This window comes from Cavia porcellus, unplaced genomic scaffold, assembly GCF_034190915.1.
Source record: "Cavia porcellus strain 051 isolate PalLab524CR breed Dunkin Hartley unplaced genomic scaffold, mCavPor4.1 scaffold_2, whole genome shotgun sequence".
NCBI lineage: Eukaryota > Metazoa > Chordata > Mammalia > Rodentia > Caviidae > Cavia > Cavia porcellus.
This window is the reverse complement of record NW_026947485.1, coordinates 101,352,828-101,373,976: the sequence shown is the minus strand read 5'-3', so window position 1 is coordinate 101,373,976 and position 21,149 is coordinate 101,352,828. Positions and strand designations below refer to the sequence as shown.

General features: G+C 40.6%; 1 long non-coding RNA gene across 2 annotated transcripts; it reads left to right on the top strand.

Moving 5' to 3' along the window:
* Positions 1-9,281: 9,281 nt before the first annotated feature.
* On the top strand, positions 9,282-18,660 carry LOC134475239 (uncharacterized). 2 transcript variants are annotated; one of them, XR_010046284.1, is made up of 3 exons: positions 9,307-9,404; positions 11,784-11,872; positions 18,182-18,660. It is a non-coding gene; the product is annotated as an uncharacterized LOC134475239 (long non-coding RNA). The 2 variants fall into 2 exon arrangements; XR_010046285.1 differs by lacking the exon at positions 11,784-11,872 and having other exon boundaries at positions 9,282-9,404.
* Positions 18,661-21,149: the final 2,489 nt, after the last annotated feature.

Below are 21,149 nucleotides of genomic sequence, written 5' to 3'. Positions count from 1 at the left end.
AGGGTATTACTATATAGCCCAGGCTGGCCTCAAACTCATAACAATCCTCCTCCTTCAGCCTCCCAAATGCTGGGATTACAGGCATGCACCACCATACTTGGCTACTAAAGTAAAAATTAGTTGTATCTGTAACTAAAAATTCAGTACAATTTCCCTCATATTTTGAGACTTGTAGAAGAAAAAAATGTGGAAGAAGTAAAAAGCATGTGAATGGTACACAATAGATCAATTCAGCCCAAGTGGTCATATCTGGAATGTGAATCCTTGTGAGATTTTTCTGGTTCTCTATGAGATGTTCTATTTTCCTAAAGAGCACAATTGTGGCTGTAAAGTCACGTATTTATTTCTTACAGTTTTTGGAGGTTTGCATCTAAGAAAATTTATTTCTTACAGTTTTTGGAGGTTTCAGTCCATACTCAGTTGGCTCCGTCACTGTTGAAGGCATCTCAGACCAGACACCATGGCTTACAATGTGTCATGGATGTCTGGTGAGATGTTTCAAAGTGGTAAAGACCAATTTTACTCAATCAGATCATCAAATACAAAACATGTCTTTCTTCCTAAACTCTCTTAGCATATGCTGATATGACCATTATACTCAGTGACCTTTGTAGATATTCCCAAGGAATGGAGCTATTTGCTTTCCATTCACCACCAATAAGGGTTGAGATAGTCCCCTACCACACTGTCCAGTTCGAAATTCTCCTCTTGTTTCCCTGGGCAGTGTGGCTACCCCTTGCCTGAAGAGCATACTTGCCCTTTGACTTGTGTATTTTACCTGTATGAATAACAAGCTAGGTGCCCCTCCTTTCTCTTCTTCCTCCTCCTTTCTACTCTTACGTTCAGTCAGCAGCCAATCCCTGTGCCGCTTCTTCATGCTGATTCTGACACCTGCTATTTCCTTCCCTCACAAATACACCTTCACTTCTGATCACTTCTGCCTCCATCCACTGATTTTGGACTGTCACATGGATCATCATCCTCAGCAGCATTCTCTGCCCCACACATCGCCACTACCCATGCCCTGCATTCACCAAAATCATTTCTCAGCTTGGTCTTGTTGTTCATTGATGGGCAGACCCAACTTTATTCTACCACACTGTGTTCTGTTTGAGCATGACTCTCTGCTCTGCTAGGGCTGCCTAGCACATCTCTTTATTTTTCATCTCTCTACTTTACTTCCCTGAAAAATGTTGCATTCTCACCCATATCCAGCTGAGTCTTTTTCTCTACCGCCCAGCCCACCGAGACTTCACCTATGAACCAGCTATGATTGCTTCTGTCTTCCAGTCCTAAGGGTTCTAATTCCTTACCTCCCCACAAAATATCGACTAATAAGGAAATAAAAACAATGGATGCTATAATTTAAATGTTATTGAAGTTTCTTAGATTCTGGGATGACTTTCAAAATAGGAAAATTTGTGGTATCTAAATGTTCCAGGCAAATGCTAGCCTTCTAGCTATAGAGATGCTAAGTACTTTCATGGGACACAGATTGCTCACAATTAACCACTCAACAATGAGGTTGTACGTGTGTGTCTTAGTTACCTTTTACTCATCGCTGAGACAAAATACCTGAAACCCAAAGTTGGGAAAGGAAAAATTTATTTCTTACAGTTTTTGGAGGTTTCAGTCCATACTCAGTTGGCTCCAAGGCATGGTGGCACGGCGGGGCCACAGTTCATGGCAGCTGCAAACAGCAAACAGGAACCAGCAAAGAGCAAGACACACCTTCTTCCTGCCATTACATTACATCCTGGCTCCACCCCTATGTGGGTGTAGCACTGACACCATCAATCCAAGCACTAGACAATGAACCAATCACAAATGCATACTGTAAACTCATGAGGCCTTGGGGGCCACAGACATAAACCATCACAATGTGTGTGTGTGTGTGTGTGTGTGTGTGTGTGTGTGTGTGTGTGTGTGAATGTTTAGGAGAATATAGTGTCTCTCAAAGTAACTACTAGTAAGCACACAAAAAATTCATATGCATTGAATATTTTCTTAATATAATAAAAGTATAAAATATCAGATAAATTTTCTAACTTCACCTAACAATAAGTGGAATTATTACATGGGTGAATAATGTAGAGTTATACATTATACACTAGAAATGGGTCTTACCATATATATGTTATATATAGGTATGTTAGTTATATATAGGCATGTTATATAATTATAACTAACTTACGTATCCTAAGTTTACATGTTTATATTTGATGTTTCTTTTTTATTTTAGCTTTCTTATAACATAAGTGAGTGATCCACCTACTTATTCATTTTTCTTCTAAAGGTTACTTAGATATATAATTCAATTTTACTGCTTTCTAAAATTTCCTTTTTTCAAATCCTCTATTTCCCTAATTTCTTCTTTTATCATCATTTTCTTTCTTGAGGAAGTCAATAGCAACTTCAATAAGTTTCAGTAGTCCATTATTAATTGATTTAGCTTTGGACATATATGAAAATTCTTAGGTTCTTATATCCTCATTATTACCATGACCTATGTAACAGATTTGCTTTGTTAACAATTGAAATATTTAAAAAATCATTTATTCATCTGTTTAAATTTTCCAGTTAGTGTTTTGTTTCTTATCTTGTTCATGTCTATCTTTCTCATATACATGATTGCATTGCAATGAGAGATTAATGACTAAATTTTTTCTGTTTTTTGATAATGATTGAAATTCATCTTTTTAAAATGCTCAATAACAATGAGTTTTCTTCCAGGGTACAGAGTTTGATGTTTCATTTATTGGAATATACTTTTGCTAATTATAGTGTTTAAACTTTATTATTCATTTTTGGATCTATTATACCACTGAGGTTTTTTTTTTTATGTTTTGTTTTGCTTATTTGTTTGTTTTCTTTTGGTTACTGGGAATTGAATTCATGACCTCATGTTTTCCAGGCAGGTGCTGTGCCACTAAGCTATATCCCAGTCCTTGATGACACCTGTCTAATGCTTGTAATTTTGAATTCCCTTTGACTTCATATCTTTTCACCTATTGATCTATTATGTATGGCTTGGGTACATTCAAAATTAAGAAATGGGTTAATTTATTTTAGGCATGTCCTTGTATGTATATGGTTGGTTTTGATTCCAATCTGGAAGTATTTGTCTTTTAATGAGTGTATTTATCCCATTTTCACCTTTTTGGGTCAACCGTCTTTTTAATATTTCCTTGGGTGTGTGTTGTTTAAATGTTGCTTTTATTATCAGTGATTAGGGTTAGTTGTATTTAATTAGTTTGTTCCCCACCACTCAGGAAGCCAGTATAATATAAATTGCTTTTAATTTTAGTAGAGGCTATTTTCATGACTTGAAATAATATGCCTAAATAGATATTTGTTTATTTTCATCAACATAAATGAAGAAATATCTAATACCTCTTGAGGGAGCAATTTAAGTCTGATTCACATTTATGTATTTCGTAGATTTTAAAGAATTACAATATCAAAATTCAATACTAATAAGTAGAATATGGATAAGTAGAGGATACTTAGATAAAAATAGATATATTTGTGTGTATGTGTGTGTGTTCACATGTGTGGTACTGGGCGTTGATCTCAGAAGCTTTCTATTGGCTGTATTCCTGCTTTTCACTTTTTGAAATAAGGTCTTGTTAAGTTTCAAGGCTAGCCATGAGCTTGTGACCCTTCGGCATCAGCCTCCCAGATTGCTGGGATTATACTTATGTACCACCATGTCCCACAAATTATCTATATTTGATATATATTTTTACATCCTAAGTAGTTGTTGCCAGCCCCTTCATATAATGGCTCACTCCAGTTAGATTTCTACTGTGTTTGGTGAGTAAGATTACCTCCTTGAGTCAAATTTTCAGAATTGTTTTCTCTGTAAATATTTATTGAATCAATAATTAATTTATCTACCTCAAGAGTTCATACATATTTAAGCATTTTAATGCATAAACTGTATGTCTAAAATTAACATTTGGGGCCCAGATGCCATATTTTGGGAAATACTGAGTATTTTCTTCACTGTGGCTGGGGTCCAGTTGAGATGATACACCTCAGGGCCAGCCTACTCTTTGGTGCTTTATTTGGAGATTGGCTTTTTTATTTTTTATTTTTTATTTTTTTGTTCCTATTGTACCTATTTCTTTTGTCAGGTTTATTGATCATGTATCCAATTGGTCCCTTTTTCTAGTTCCTTCCATTATGCCCAAATGAACACTCTCAACCAATACATTCAGGATATTATAACTGGTACTTTTTTCAAAAGTACTAATATTCATGATCTATATACCTCAACAAAATTCTCTGCCATCTTCACTCTACATGAATACAGTCTCTTAGTCCTTTTTCTGCAAGATGATGACATTCCTTAGTTCAATTTCCTGTCACTAGTGAGCCTTTCTGTATTGTTGATTCTGGTCACTGTGTTTATGTTAAACTTTTAATGTATCCCATGATACTCAATTTTTCTATTTTTTTACTTGATCACTGTGTTTTCTGGTCTCTTTGCCATCTTTCATATCTTGTTCACAAAATCTACGTTTCACTTAACTCCTTGAGAATCAGACTCTATTTCCTCCATTTATTGAGTTATACCATAACTCAGAGTGTTTTATCTTTCCAACTCATGTTGCTTTGCTTTCTCTTCTTTTCCACTGAAGAATTTTTACATAAACTCAATGCTATTTAATTGCTACACATTCATCTTGAATAACATCTGTCTGCTCATGTCCTTATATAAAGTACCAGAACTGTTCATTGAGCCTATTTATTCATCAAGTTACTGTAAAACTCATCTCTTATGAACCATCAGTCTCCAGTCTCCAACAGGTGTGGGTGTTGAGATGTGACACCCTGTCGATCAGTTATTGCTCATGTTTACATATATGCAGAAGGTCCTTGGATCATCTATCCCTAAACTTTTTGGCATCAGGGACCAGTATCACGGAAAACAATTTTTCCATGGATGGGGTAAGGGGTACAGGGGAAGATGATGGTTTCAGGATGATTCAAAGGAGTACACAACCTAGATGCCTCCTGTGTGAAGTTCACAATAGGGTGAATGAGAATCTAACCACGCTGCTGATCTCACAGGAGGTAGGGCTCAGATAATGACATGAGAAATGGGGAGCAGCTATGAATATACCAAAAGTTTTGCTTTAAAGGCCACTCATCTCTTGTACTGGTCTCCAGAACCCATGCCTTAGAGGGTCATCTCCTCACAGCAGTCTTCACAGAATGTTGCATCTCCCTTGGCTCAGACCTAAAGTTATTACTCTCAAGGTGTGTGGTCACCCTTCCAGATCAGCTTATGCCCAGTGTCACCAAAAACCAGAAGACCCACAGGAAAAAAAGTGTGTAACAAGCATATAGCATCAGCACTGGGATTCTGTGGAGGTGAGAGGAGGTCCATCCCAAAGACCCTGTACTGCAGGAACAGACAAGTTGGCTACATGAAAGATCCTGTCTCCCACACTCCTTGAGCTCCACTTCCAGATGTGGAAGACAGCTCCATGCAGAACTCTGGCTTCCGTACAATGACTGAGGCCCTGTGCTCATAAGTACTCACAAACATAAATCCCAGATTGTCTGGACCCAGCAGAGCAGTTATGGTCACAGGAATAGTGCACTGGGTTGAACAGTGTCCCTAAAGGTCATGTCTATCTGAAATCTTACAGCGTGATTCCACTTGGAAACAGGGTCATTTCAGATGGAATCAGTTAAAATGAAGTCATACTAAAGTGCAATGGCCCTAAACTCAATGGCCCTGTAGTTCTTAAGAAGAATGCTGTGAAAACAGAGGCAAATACTAGAATCATGTAGTTGCAAGCCAAAGATTGCCGGGGCTTACCAGAAGTCAAGAGAGAAGCATGGAACTTTTTCTCCCGCTGAGCCCCCAAAAGGAAACAACTTGGTCACATCTTGATTTTAGAACTTCAAGGGGGAATTTTTTTTCTGTTTGAAAACCTTCAGTTGTCTTTACTTCATTAAGTCACCACTAGGAAAGGTAACTAATTTAACTTTCTGCTCCCTCAAATTCTAATGATGCAATGTTACCCTAATTTGGGGTCATCTGAGACTAACTCTGACCATTATTTCCTATGTAAATCTATCATATAATTGATCCATTCCAAATTTTCCCTACAACACATTCTTCCATGTAATTCTTGATAAATAGTAAACTGGACAAATATCCCCAGTACCCAAATCTTTGGATACTGAAGAGACTTGTGAAGCCAACCTGAGATTTAATGAGAGAAAAAAGATCTGTATCCTGAATCCTGTGACCCTGCCTACATCCTTCTCTGCCAGGTGCTTCTGAAGCACTCCAGGCAAGGTAAGGTTCTATACACCTTTCAAAACAGTGTGCATTCTGGCTTGCTTATTGGGGCTCCAAAGGAGTTTATATGTGGTCACTAGTTTATATGTGGTCACTCCATGCCAAATTCTTTAGCAGAACCATCCTGAGTTCTGTGTCTTCTCAACCTTCTTTTTGGGGCTACTACACACTAAGAAGATGAGCAGCATAAAGACTGAAAACTTTTCTTCTCTTTCAATTAAACCTAAGCAATTAGTCTGGGCAGTAAATGATAATTGAGGTCACCTCCCCATCTCCATGGGAGGACAACTGGGGATCCCCTCAGTAGGTAGTGAAATCCCTGCCTCATTCAGGTTCCAGCAGCTTCTCCCCTACACCCCATTCCCTGCCCTTCATATGCTACTGGGATAATAGTGTGTAAAAGACTTTGCAGAAAAATAGAAATCTTTTCCTTCCTAGATCTTCCTAGACCCAGGTGTAGGTCCTTGATCCTAAATGAGATACTGAGACTTGTGTGGCTACTGACCTTCACAGAAGCACCAAAACTCTCACATAAGAGAGGAGGGTCATGACACCAAAGAGCAAATGATGTGCTCGTTATTCTCATCCTCTGAGTTTGCCTTGAGGAATGGGCATTGTCTGCTAAATTGCAAACAGCAGTTCTGACTAAGGGAGAGCAGGCAGCTCAGAAGCCACTCACTGTAACTTTCTCCCTGGGTTAAAAAGCGAAGAGGTTCAAGGAACTTTGATACATTCCACCAGCCAATCACTCTTCCTGATGGAACCAAAGTCATTGGAGCAATAAACAGATTCTAAGTTTTAAAGCTAACGGAGATAAAAAGGACCCTCTCAGATCTTGTTGGTTGTCATCACTTTGAATGAGGGTTGCCTGTAAAAGAGGCAGACAGAAAAAGAAACTGTGCCTGATACTTTGTTTTCCACTGCCAGCATTCCTCCATGTGGGGCAGGAGGTCAGAGGTAAGACTGCCCCACACAGACCTCTTCCTCCAGGGTGGCCCAGGAACTTTGGGAAAGAGCTCTAAATTTAATGATTCTTGTTTCTCCTCTCCCCATACATGTGGCACGGTGGGGTCTAGGACAGTGTCGGCCCTTTAGTATATTGGGGAGACTTGTGGTCTCCTACTTCCTGCCACACAGGGGTTTACCTCAACGGGTGGTTGTGGATGTGCATTCACCTGCTTTACTAAAGTCCCTACCCAAGTTTCTTTATCCACCCTCAACTCCAGGTGGCCATTGACTGATGCTGTCCCCATATCTCCAGGGCATTATCACGTCAGGGTCCCTCACGAACAAACTTCTTCCACTATGTTACTCAAGCTGCATGGACCATATTGCTGACCTGCTACATCCTAAAACAGTCTTTAGGAAGGGTCAGTTCTAGAATGTCACTCAGTCCCCATGTCCCAGCACACTGCCTACGTGCACGCTAGATCCACAGAAAGGAAAAAGTCAGAATCCTGGTATCTTACATGCTCACCTCTCTGGGTCTACCTTATCCAAACTTATCCAGGAAAGATGCCTCTTGTTTCCTGGTGGTAAAGAATGTCAGTTCCTGGCATGCGGAAATGACTCAGTCCCAGGCTTGTAGTGAACTCCAAAATCTAATCCAGCAGGCAGCCCTTCACATGGAGACTAAAGGAATTTCATAAGTCCTTCTACCCCCAATCAAAACCACGGCTTTCACAACCTTTCTTGCTAGGGACTCATAAATTGTATTTGCCAGTCAAAACTGAAAAATGACTTTGTTTTCCTAGCTGGTCTCCTCTTGTCCATTCTTTAGAGATCTAACACTCCTGTTTCAATAGGCAAGAAGTTTAAGAATAAAAGCATTTATAGGTTATTAAAATATATTTTAAAATAATGTCTGGCATAATCTCCTGAGTCAGGTAAAGCATTAACGTGTTCTGTTCCTGTTTTATAACCTTGGTCAAAGCTGAGGGTCTGTAAGGAGCCATAATCCAGCCACTGGACATCTCCTAGATATGTGTCACAGATTTGTCAGGAAAAGGATGGGTAAGGGGAAAAGAAACAAGGGCAGAGGACTCCACTGTACCCAGAAACATTTAGCACTTTGGAAATGCTCATAGGCTGTGGTTCTTGAGTCCAGATGACCAGTGTCAATAGTTTGCTGTGTGCTGTCTCTGCCTGTACAGACTTGGCTGAGGAGCTGTCTTGGTGCTTCAGAGCTGTGAGTGCAGGCCAGGTGTCCCACCAGCACTGCTGCATGCACAGGACCCAGGTCAGCTCCACTGAGCTGTGTGTCCCTAATGTGAGATCAGGGTTTAAGGAAGAAAGAACGTGGACCCACCAATATTATGAGTGAACAGGTTTATAGAAGCATCAGACTTTCAGGTATGAGAAATATATTCAAAAAGTTAAATGCTAAGGATAAAGACACAAGACCAAATGGAAAAATAATCTGTGTTTTACAAGATTAAGAACTGAAGAACTTTTAAGTACACACAGTAACACACACACAAAAGAAGTCTTCCAGTAGACAACACATTTGTCATGTTGCTTTTTTTGAGCATTTGTTACGTGAATGATTTCTGGTGATGTTCATACCTACAGACCATGGAACACTTTAATTATTTCTGACATCACTGATTTTCTTCTTGCTAACTGAAGTTTCCTTCTTGATTGTTGGAGTTTCCCATGAAATAGGAGACTTTGAAGTAGATTTACTTTGATAATAATAGTACTTTTGTCACATTGCATCCTTAGAATATCATTTTTCAACAATGAAAACCAGCTCTGATTTCTCTGAAAATTTCTCATCTCTTTAAAATATTACCAAGGTCTGGTGGCTGTGCACCCAAGGAAATGTAGCGTCTTCCATAAAGTATTTGGCATTTGTGAAGTTTTAAGCCAGAGGGGGTTAAACTAGACAAAGCTTCTTGTCCTTTTCAACAAAACAAAAGCCCAGGAGGTCTGAAAATGTAATCTGCAGCTCCCGTTCGGCCACCGGTCACATTGCTGCCAGCAGTGGCATTTCACACAGAGTGCAGCCAGCCAGTTTCTTTGATTCTCAGAACTCACAAAGCTAAAACTAAAAATATTCTTCATCTGCTAAATATCCGTAAGTAGCCTCTTTCTTCTTATTTTTTTCCCTCATTTTTCCTTTTCTGTTGTTATAGTCATCGTCATCGTCATCATTGTTGTTGTAGCCAGTAAAGAAAAGAAATTATTATTGTATTTGATCCTGTAGATCTGGGGCATAAGGGAGGGATAAAGGAGGGAGGGATAAGGGAGCCATGGCCCAAAACACCAGCCACTTGCAGAAGGGGAAGGTGGAACTTTGATCACCCGGATCTACAGGGCTCCTGAGGTGCTGTTTCCTCCCCCGCCAGCCTTTCCCTTTCCCATGGGCTGTGCTTTTAGTTCACTGGTGCCATTGCAACTTCCTCCTGGAGACTCAAAATGTCCTGCAGTTTTTGGGAGGTCAAAGTTAGTTAGCACCTTCCCTGCTGACGTGGGGCCCAACCATGCTCCTCTCTGTCGTCTTTTCCGTGTGTGCGCTGAAAGTCATACTCCCTGGACTTTGAGAGACTTTGTCTTCAGGAACACCTGTGATGCTGGCCCCATCTCCTAGTAATTAGGAGAGCAATTCTGTGACCTCCTGGTCCACCAAACAGGGTGAGAGGCTGCCTTAACCCTGGTAGAACTGAATCTCACTTCTGTGAATATGGTATCCTATGCCTGCCTCAGGGTCACCAGCTTTCAATCTTGTGACCCCTTTTGGTCCCTGCTTTGCCTCTGGTGTTGCTCTTTAGGGCAACCCATCTCCTTCTTCATGCCCAAGATCTCTGCATGGTACAGGCACTCTACCAGCAGCAGTGGTGTTTCTGCCCAGGAAACCAAATTAATTAGTCACCAATTAGTGGCAAAAAGCAAACCCCTCGCTCCAGCCCTAGCATCTGTGTTTTCTTCTCATGTGACCATGCGTGACTGTGAAAATCAGAAGCCGGGCAATCCAGTGGGGGTCATGGATGACAGGAGCCTTTCCAGAGGGCTCTGGGCTACATTACTCATGTTTCTGCTCATTGCATCACTCCCTAGGCCATTTAGGTTCCCTTCAAAAACACAGCCACTGCCTCCTGTGGCTAAGCTTTCTGTCATCTTTGATGAGGACAGTTCTGACCTATAGGCAATCACCCTTTTGGTGCTTAGAAGCATTCCTAAGGTTGTGGCCCACTGCCAATTGAGTTTACCACTTTACTACAAATCATCTGGGCTATTAAGGTACTAGGACGACCTTGTTCAGGACTGGAATCCTCGAATAGGCAAGAAACCTAATTCACAGGAGACACTGAGGACTCACTGCATGGGCCACATTAGGGCCCATGTGTAAGTTCCTGTGAAAGTCCAGTGCCTCTCTCATCCCAAGGAAGGTGATAAATGCTAAGTCTTCCCACAGGCAAGGCCAGGCAGAGCATGCATGGCTAGCAGGAAACATAGGAGCCAAGTATTGCTTTCCTTGCACATGCATCCTGATGATTGTCAAAGGTCAGAGGCATGAGATAGAACGACCCCCAACCTGTGCCCCAACAATGCCAGGGTTCAGGGCAACAGGAAGCCCCACAACAAAAGGCAAACCAATTCTCTGTTTGGTTATAGTTTTCAGTAAAAGGAAATAATAGCTTTTTTCCTCCCTAAATTGTTGTGGTCAAGTAAAGGTTATTTCTTGAATCACTCAGAAAGTAATGGTGAAGAATTTGCTGAACATTTGGAAATGACCTAATAAATTTTGACTCAGCAAACTGTATTTCTCCCAGCATTTTACATTAGGATACCGGCCTGGGAAGAACAAAAAGTGTTCCACTGAGAACTGTACCCAGGTGGATGTTTCTCTCTGAGGATACCCATATCTGGGTTGGGTGAGCTCAGTGTCAGAAGTTGGTTGTGATGGTTAGATTCCATAGGGAGAGAAACCAAGTTATTGTAACTTTATACTCATTCAGATGAAAGACCATAATAATAATGGCTTACTGTAAAGTGAAAACAACACTAATGATTGTATTCATTAGCAAAATGATATTTGCTGGACTAGCATTAGCAGTTATCAAATTGCAGGTGATAATAGAAATGTGAAATTAATTTCATTGAAGGAATTGAAGAGTGATTTATTTACAACGAGCATCCATTCTATGTGAGACTTCACTGACTCTATTAAAAATAGTGGCATCCTTCTTAGAGTGTGCCGCTTACCATAACAGTTCAAATTTTAGTATGTTTTTAAAATGTACTTTATTTTTATCTACATCAGAGCAGACACAGGGATGTCATCTCAACTCCTGAGAATACTTTGCTCAAGTAGGAGAATGATAGTTTAGCCTAGTTGATAGAGTGGTACTGGCTAATCATCTTTTTATATTGCTAGGAGTATAAAGGAGGGAACAGGCAAGTACAAAATGCAATGAAATTCATTCACACATATACCTGTGTAATCACAATCCAGATCAAAATATGGAGTTTTCCAACCCCAATGGAGTCCCCTTCCTGGCCTCTTGATTGCTGTACCCAGGGAGCCACTATGACTTCTGCACTGTAAGTTGCATTTTTCTGAGGTTGAGCTTTATCTAATGGAATCATTCCATGCATAACCTTTTCTGTCCGGCTCTATTCTCTCACCATAGCACTTTTGAGATTTACTCAGGTGTTGTCCATATCAATACTTCGTTCTTTTTTATCGTCTCATTTCAATCTTTAAATAGTTTGCTCTGATTCTGTCTATGGTAGAAGTTATGACTCCTTGTCATTGTGAATTGGTTCACACTGACAAAATTCTGTCTATGAGGCAGGCTGTTTTGTGACTTGAAAGGAGCAGAAGATGGTTACAATGGGGAGACCACCACTGAAACCCACAGTGGCCCCAACTTTGGGGCCATGGGCCAGGTGAGTGATGGCAGACCCTAGAGACTCCAAGAAACAATTTCCAGGTATAGTGTCAGAGCACATATTGTGCTGGATCTTATTTTTAAGCTCTTTAAATTTGCTGTGTACCATACTTACTATTGATTTTCTTTTCAAGATCATTTACAAGCTCTAGCAACAAAATCTAGCACTTGTTTCTTCTATAAGCAGGTGCAGTTCTTATGCTTGGGCTCTGGATACTGCACAGACACACAAGAAGAGCCACTGTCCTGCTCTCTGTCTTCCCACAACACCTACTATTTCACTAGAGTCCTCTTGGGACTTGAGTTCTATCCGTCTTTTCTTCTGTATTCCCTGCTTCTTATTGTTTTTAAAGTTTTTAGCTGATTATCCAAACAAGCAGTGCTCTTAAAGTGTTTCCTCTCAAGTAGCATTGCATTGCTAACCCTACCTTATATATTTGCTAAAATAGTATAAGATCCATCTCCCCTTGATAAGTACTTTTTAACTTGGCCATTTCAGTGACTGACTGAGAATTCACAAAGACTCAAATCCTAAGTCCATTCTCATTTCCAGAGGGAAATGCAAAGGAGAAAACGCCTGCTTGCTTGCAGTGAACAGGTGCAAACAGCTTTAAAGAACTGCCCATCAAGAATCAGATACAGTCCAGGGCAACTGGAAACACAGGAAATTCAGTCTAAAATCATCCGGCCGGTTCAAACTCTTTAGGGGAAAAGGCCTCAAAAATGTGCCCCATGGATTTTTCTCCCATTAAAAGAGACATTGAAATGGCTAAATATACCTGCCATAAAATTAAAGCAATGTCATATTTGATATATGAGTTATGACTGAGAAAGCTGGTGAATGTTTAAACTTTTAAAATTTTCTGATAGTAAAAATCACATCACAATTAAGCCCCTTAAAATACTCTTCTTCCCTTCCGAGGCATACATCCCATCATTCTTGTCACTTTCAGAGCAGTTCTGGAAGCTTCCGGAAGCCTTCAGTCTTTAGTTGTACTGTCATGAACCCATTCAAAAGGTTCATCTTTCATCGTTATTTTGATTTGGGGAAGGACAAGAAAGCACACAGTACCAGATTCAGTGATAAGGCTGAGGACACACTGCAATGTTGTCACCTGCCTGTCTTTCCACTGGATGGTCCTAGACAGCAGCATTCACCATTTTTTTCACATCTTGTAAAGATGTGAAAGCATTTCCAAAACTTCAAGATGTGTTTTCTTAGTATCATGGAGTGCTACTATGCCATAAGGAAGGAAAAGCTTGAGACATTTCTAGATAAATGGATGTACCTTGGGACATACTCTTAAGTGAAATAAAATTGCACATGCGTGTAAATACCACATTGTTTCTCTGGTGTGAGAAATCAAAAGTGTAAGCAAGGACCAAATTCTACAATGGATATTGTGTAATAAAAACATTTTTTAAAAAAAATTTTATTTAAGTAAAAAAAACAAAACAGTAAAAGGGTACAAGTAGTACAGAATTTCAAAAAAAAATAAACAGTAAGAAATCACTAGTTAATAGATAGCATATTGTCGTCTTACAAATAGTTGTTCAAGTTACAAAATTAAAGTGTACAAAGTGAACATCCAAACAGTGAGACTGCAAACACTTCTGTTCAATGATCCAAAAAAAAATTTGTAATATAGTTATCTATCTTACACACTTAAATACACATGCAGTTATATACTTTAGAGCACTTTCTTCCTCTCCTTTTTACAATAACAATTACACATTTTGGATTTTATTACTCCCACAGTTCTTTTTTTTTTTTTTTTGAAGAGAATAAAACCAATGTGACAAAACAAAACAGTCAAAACGAAAGGATAGATATAGTACATGATGTAAAAACAGAATACAAGGTGATCAACAGTGTTTACCATAATGCCTCTTGCTATCTGGAAAAGAATTTCCTATGTCATCAGGTATAATAAAATTGAACAAAACAGTACAGAACAAAACCAATAAAACAAAAGAACATTTTCAAATGGGAAGGTTGTGAGAAGGATTAAAAAGAAAATATGAGAAAAGAAGTAAAAATTGAAAATAAAGCTTGTGTAAATAAGGGGAAAGAGGGCTGGAAGGGAGGGTAGAAGAATGAGGAAAAAGAGAATTATGCTATATCATGTAGAGGTACAAATGCCCCATGATGAATGTGATCATTTTGTATCTGGCTATACTGTCAGAAGAATTAAAATCTTCATACCACAGCAATAAATGTGCGCCATGTACATTTGTAATAACTAAATCTAGGAAACACCACAAATGCCCATCAACTGAAGGATGGATGAAAAAGATGTGGCCTTTTCATACAATGGAGCACTACTCAGTCATAAAGAAGGATAAACTGGAGTCTTTTATAGGTAAATGGGTGCAATTTGAGACCACACTCAAAAATGAAATAAATCAGATTCATTGCCTTTCTGGTGTAAGAAACTGAAAGATCCAAACTGTACAATAGATATTGTGAAATGAGAAGAAATTGTTCAAAAGGAAAGAGGAACTAGGGTGGAGGAAAGGGGGGAGGAAGGAAAGAAGGAAGAGGAAAGGAAAAACAATGCAAGAGAATGATACTAATTTCTCCTGGTTCATCAAAAAGAAGGATTTGTACCAATATTGTTTGGAGGACTCTATGCTCACATTTTGTACTATGAGCAACTACTTTGAAGATAACAAGCAATGTGTTAACTATTGTTATTCTATTATTCTGTTTGGAAATTTTGTTTTACTTTTTCCATAAAATAAAGAATAAAAATAAAATGTACTAGTAAACTTAATAAAAAAAAACTTTAGAAAGTTGTAAGAAGAACAGTGTATATTTTTGAAGCAAGGGGGAATATTTTGGAAGGATTAATGGCAAAGTGCCTTTTCTTGTGCTAATTTAAAAAATGTAAACATTCACCATAGTTTTCGACCACACCTTGTACAGCATAACAACAATGCTGGTTATAATACAAATCAAAGAAGGGAACTGCTACCTTCAGAAATAGGATTATTTATGCTTGTCACAAAAGAAGAGTCCATTAGCATTGTGGAAGAACATTTTCTGAAAGGCATCTTTTGGTAATGATCCCTGCACAGTGGCACCTAAGCGCCAACCAGAGTGACGAACAGTCGTTATGGGGTCACGGGGACACCCCTGTGAGTAGCTTAGCTAGAAATCGGTGAAAGTACAGTCTTCAGAGCTCCTGGGACCTCAAGAGGGAGGGCTGGGGGCAGCATGCCAAAGCTGAGGCCCCCTCCGCCACACAGCTGCTTTCCTCCTCCAGAGGCTCTTCTTTACTGTGAATTTTGTCTTCAACTCTTACACAAGAAACCAAGAAAGATGGAGATATGTAAATATCCTAGCACCTATAGAGTAGTATCTCCACTCACAAACTTGATCCTTTCCTTGGTTCTGGTTGGAAACTGAATTGGTCACAAACAGAATCAAATTTCTCCATAAGGTCAGCATGGAACCTAACCATGGAATTTGATTTGGTTCGTAAGCAACTCAGTTTGCAAGCAGGATCATGGAAAACGTTAAGTTCAGGGACTGAGGTCCCACTGTATGTGCTACTATTTGGGAGCACAGTCTTTTCTGGTGTGATTAAGAAGAGATCATCTTAAGTCAGTCTGATCCCTAAGGCCTATGGCAGGGTTCTTATAGGAAACAAGAGACAAATTAGGGGCACAAGGACACACAGAGGGGAAAGGCCACATGCTGATGGAGGTAGAGCTTGGCGTTACATGACTACAAGCAAAGAAACAACAAAGATCACAAGAATGCACCAGAAGCCAGGAGAGTGGCATGGAATGCATTATTCCTCAGCCTGCAGAAAGAGCCAGGCTTGCTGCACCTGGACTTAGACCTATGATCTCCAGAACTTGCAGAGAAGAAATCTCTCTTTCTAAAGTCCCTAAATTTGTGGTTGTTTGCTACACAGCCACAAGAAACTAATAAACTTAATGCTGCAGGTCATTGATAGAGGCATTGTTTCAGGATCTAATGGGCACCGCGCTCCAGCTGACAATGAGCCCAGCATAGCCACAGCATCTTCTAACAGCTACCTGTGTTTGTTGTGCAGATTTGGACCACTGCCCTGTGCTTGCCTCGGTGGCACATATACTAAAATTGGACCACTGTCCTTAGTGCAATGCAGGGTAGATGTGGAAAACAGGCTAGAGGGAGCTGGACTGTTATTATCTTTGTGGACAGACATGAACTGGGTCTGTTTTTCTACATCCTAACAGCAGTGAACACATTCAGATCATTAGCACAGAGGAATGCAAGGACAGGGAGCTTTTGCATATTAAGGACTGAATAACCATTGTGTCTGTATTTTCATATATTATAATACTTTATCTTCACAATTAACCTAAAATGGCCATTGCTACTTATTCCATGTTAAAGATGAAGGAGCAGAGCTTGGAAAACTGAGGTCATTGGCTAGGATTCTGGCAGCTATGCAGGGCAGGCCTGAGCAGCAGGAGCGATGATTCAGAGATGGAGCCCACAGCATCACTGTGTGGCTTCGTTCTGCTCGGCTGACGTGCTCTGAGCTGTGCTCAGTCTCAGCTCAGCTGATTTGAAGTTCACTTTTTTCCCCACGTTGGGCTGCAGGGTATGAAGAATGAGAGCAAAATGGGCAACCCAGAAAGTGGATGGATTACTAGATAGTGACTGAAAAATCCTTCAGTTGCTTCTACTAACATTTGTAAATGGATTCTTTCTGATCACTGGGAAAATATGAACAGCCTCATGTGGGATCATGTCATACAATCTTACACTCTTAAAAACATTCTAAGCAAAACTCTTAGAAATATTGGCAAGTCTCTTCAAGGGTCAACTGCATACATTCTGTGTATAATACCTCTAGCCATGGATCTGCACCCATGGGTGGCAGGAAGGGCAGCCAGTTCATGCTCTATGACAGGAAAGTCATAAGTGGGACAAGGGTCTGCTTTTTCATACATCGATAAAGCTAATCAAAATATGTGTATTTTCAGTTTTGATTTATTCAATCCAGTTCAAAGAGATATGAAAAAGAAAAGCTACAGAAAGATAAAGAGCAGAGGCTGCCCACACAGATCACCACAGAACCACTAGAGAGGCTACTAAGTGTCTGGCCTCAGCCCCAGAGGAAAATACTGATGCGATCTATCTGAGCAAGTTGGGTGAGCACCTGGCGTTGGGAACTAGACTGTGAGACTGACACACAATTCAAGTCAGGGAAGCAGAAAACTTTAAACAAAGAGATGCAGAACTGAATAAGTGACATGTTTTTGGCTAACTGTTCTGAACACTATATTACAGTAATCAAGACAGTATAAGATGTGAAGACCAGCACAAGGTTAGCAAACGTAGTTTAATTGTGAGCACTGTGCACAGAAGGGTAAGTTTGTAGGTGGGAAAATGACTCTAATGATTCCAAGACAACTCTTAAGGGGAACTTTTTCCATGATTCAAAAGGGCATCAAGGCAGGCTTGATAGAATCAGTTTGCAGCTTCTGGAACTTTCTACTGGTCACTCCTTACTCCCTGGAGAGTTTAATTGCTGGATTCATTAAATGTTGAATCTAAGATGAAAGGTGTCATTGATTGAGTTTCAAAATAAGTCAGTGCATTAATATTTTATTAATAATGATTAAAAACTGCTTAGACAGCCTGATTATGAGGGAATAGCCATATACCAGGCAACAAAATGAGAATTATTAATCAGGCTGAATATTAAGATATAAAGCCTCTAATAACCTGATAATCTTACAATGACAACAAATAGGGAGCCTGAGTCCCTCTATCTGGAAATTAACTCTCCCAAGCTCTGTATGGAAGTTCCTAGAAGCCAGCTGCTTCTCTGTCTCCCTTATCCTGTTACCTCCCATTCCTCGCAGTATCAGTTCCATATCACCTCCCCTGAGACTAGCACTGAGCTCCTGAGACTCTATCACTAATCTGCTTGCCTTTCCTTTGCCACAGTAACAGGAAACCTCGTTCCAATGAAATGAGAGTCATGGCTTGACTTCCACCCACAATGTGCTCCTGCCTCCACCTCATCTTTCCCAGACCTGACCACATCTTCCTGTTCTTGCTGGCCTGACTCACTAGCAAAGGTCTGCATTTGTGCATCATAGCTGAAAATGTGAGCAACACACCAGAAGTCTGCCTTTGAAGTGCTTCCAGGCTGGTCAATGGAGGAAATATCAGGTTTTTCATCAGAAACTTCTTTTCATGCACTATGAAATTCAAGTCAAAAACTGGACTTCCAAGGATTTAGAAATACCTGAGCATCCGAGGCACTGGCAGTTAGTAAACTCCGGGTCAATCCCCAAATCCCGAGGCCACCCGCTCCCCCAAGTGGTATGTTTGCCAGGCATTTCATAAAATAACTGTTACTGGTTTTATTCTAAGCATCAAAAATAAAGGTGCAAACCACAATCTCAGAAAAGTACAAACTACATCTACCATCAGGAAGCTGGCTTCATTTTTTTCCTTGAAACACTGTATCCCTGGGTTTAAAAACAAAATACTTGCACAACCTTCTCTCCATCTCAAAGTTACATAGCACGCTTCAAGTACCATTGGATCTTAATGGAAAAATAGACAACCACAGTTGCAGAAATTCCTGTCATCAGAGGCAGCCCGACCCTGGACTCACTCGGGGCCTCACTATGGGCATCTTGGGATCCAGCATAGGCCCACATACTGCTCTCTAAGAGGCCTCCTCTCCCTGGGACCCATGGTTGCTGTCACTTTCCCTTTGCTCTTGTTGTCACTAACTTTGCTTAATGACCTTGTTCTCTGGGACTTACCATCTCTCCAGTGGAGAAACGGGCCCAGCTCTCCTCGGTTGGAGTTGGGGGAGTTTGCTCTCTCGCTAAGACCCCAGAGTGCGGGGGCAGAGCCACGTGGGCTGTGATGGGACTGAATGTTCAGTACATTTTTTTCCTAAATGGATGTTCAATATTTTAAGTGGCACATCAGTTACTCTGGGGTGTTCTTATCCAGTTCACTCCATCAGCTTCAATAAATGCCAAATTAAAAAAGAAAGGGGAAAGGGGGAAGAAGAAGAAAGAAAGAAAGAAATAGCATGCTTTTCAGTGTGTGTGTGTGTGTATGTGTGTGTGTGTGTGTGTGTGTGTCTGTGTGCATCTGAGAATTCAAAATTCCAAATGAAAAACAAAGAGAATTTAAAAAGCAGGAGACAGGAGGTAAGTAGGTGAAGGCCAACAATATTAGCCCTGCATGCTGATACCCTAGCTAGCCTTTCTGGCCATTGACTGCCCAAGGAAGACAATTTCTTTGCCTTGTTGCCCTCTGTCCTTTGACTTTACCTTCATCTTTTCTTTTTTTTTTTTTCTTTTTTCAGTAATGAGGCCTGAACTTGAGGGAACTCTACCCCAAAGCCCCTCTTTTTGAGGCAGACAGATGTCAATCTTCTGATCCTCCTGCCTAAGGCTTCCATGAAGCTGGGATTACAGGTGCACCCCACTTATCTTGGCTTGACTTCCTATTTTCTAGTCGGAAAAAGATGCCCCCAAAGTTATGACATTGTATCCTTACAATCTGATACTTTACATGGCAAAATGGACGTTCAAGGGGAAAGAAAGTTCAGTATATTGAGGTAGAGGGTTATTCTGGATAATCCAGACAGGTCCAAGGTGATCATCACAAGGATCCTCATAAGAAAGAGGCTGAGGCCAGAGTCAGAGTGTGAGCAGCTTCCAGAAACAGCTAGAGAAAGAAGGGAAATTTTCTCTTCCTGAATTCTATGGACAGAACATGGTCCTGCTGACACATAGACTTCAAGGAAATGAGTTTCCAACTTCTGTCCTCAAGAATCATAAGATGATACTGTATTTTCTGTTTTGTTTTGTTGTTTTGTTGTACCAAGAACCAAATCCACTACCTTGCTTTTGCCAGGCAGGTGCCACACTGCTGAGCTATATCGCTGACCCTACACTGCATTGTTTTAAGCCACTGCTTTTGTAGTTTGTGTCTCTCTGTGTGTGTATGTGTGTATGTGAATTTGTATGTGTGTGTGCATGTGTGTGTGTACACTGTAACAGGAATTGAACCTAGGGGTTTCTCACAGAGCCACACCCCCAGCCTTTTTTAATTCATTTTTTTTAAATTTTGGGCCAAGCTCTTACTAAGTCACTAATTTGCCAGACTGGGCTCAAATTTATAATCCTCCTGTCTCAGTCTCCCAGAGTGATGAGATTACAGACATGAACTCCATGCATGTCTCTGCACTCTGCTCTGAACTTCATATTCATCATGAATGCCAAAGGCAAGCAGAGATACCCAGGACCCCAAGGTGAAGTCTGAAATGTACAGCTTTGAGGTAGAGTGTCTAGGTAGGGGTACAATCTGATTGAAGGTGTCCCCAAAACCAGGATGGGCACAGTTTCCTTTGATTAGTTAGCCTGGTTACCACGCTGTTGGAAGTCTCAGAACCACCTTTACCCTCAGAGAACTTTCCTTCTGGGCTGGGGAAAAGTCTGACATGCAAAAAGTGACCAGGACGGGGAGGAACGTTCTGTGAGACATCAAGGCCTAATTGCAAGAACACAGTCCTGGACATGGCTTGGCCTCACCAGCTCAGAGTTAGAGAGAAACAGAGACACAGACAGAGACAGAGACAGAGAGAGACAGAGAGAAAGAGGGAAAGAAACAGAGACACACGGAGAGAGGCCATCTCTGCACATCTCATTGGGCAGCAATCCCAGCTGGACATGGCCGTAGTGGTAGCTATTCTTCATCTGACCAGCTGGCTCTGCCACTGGGGCTCCTGAGCCCACTGTTGTGTGCACTCTCACTCATCTGCTTTCCTGGATCATAGGCTGGGAAGCAGCAGCACAAGAAGAGAAAGGTGGCCCCCAAAGTGTTTAGATGTACAGGTACAAGTTGGGCTCTCTGGGTTCCAACAGCAACTCACATCTCT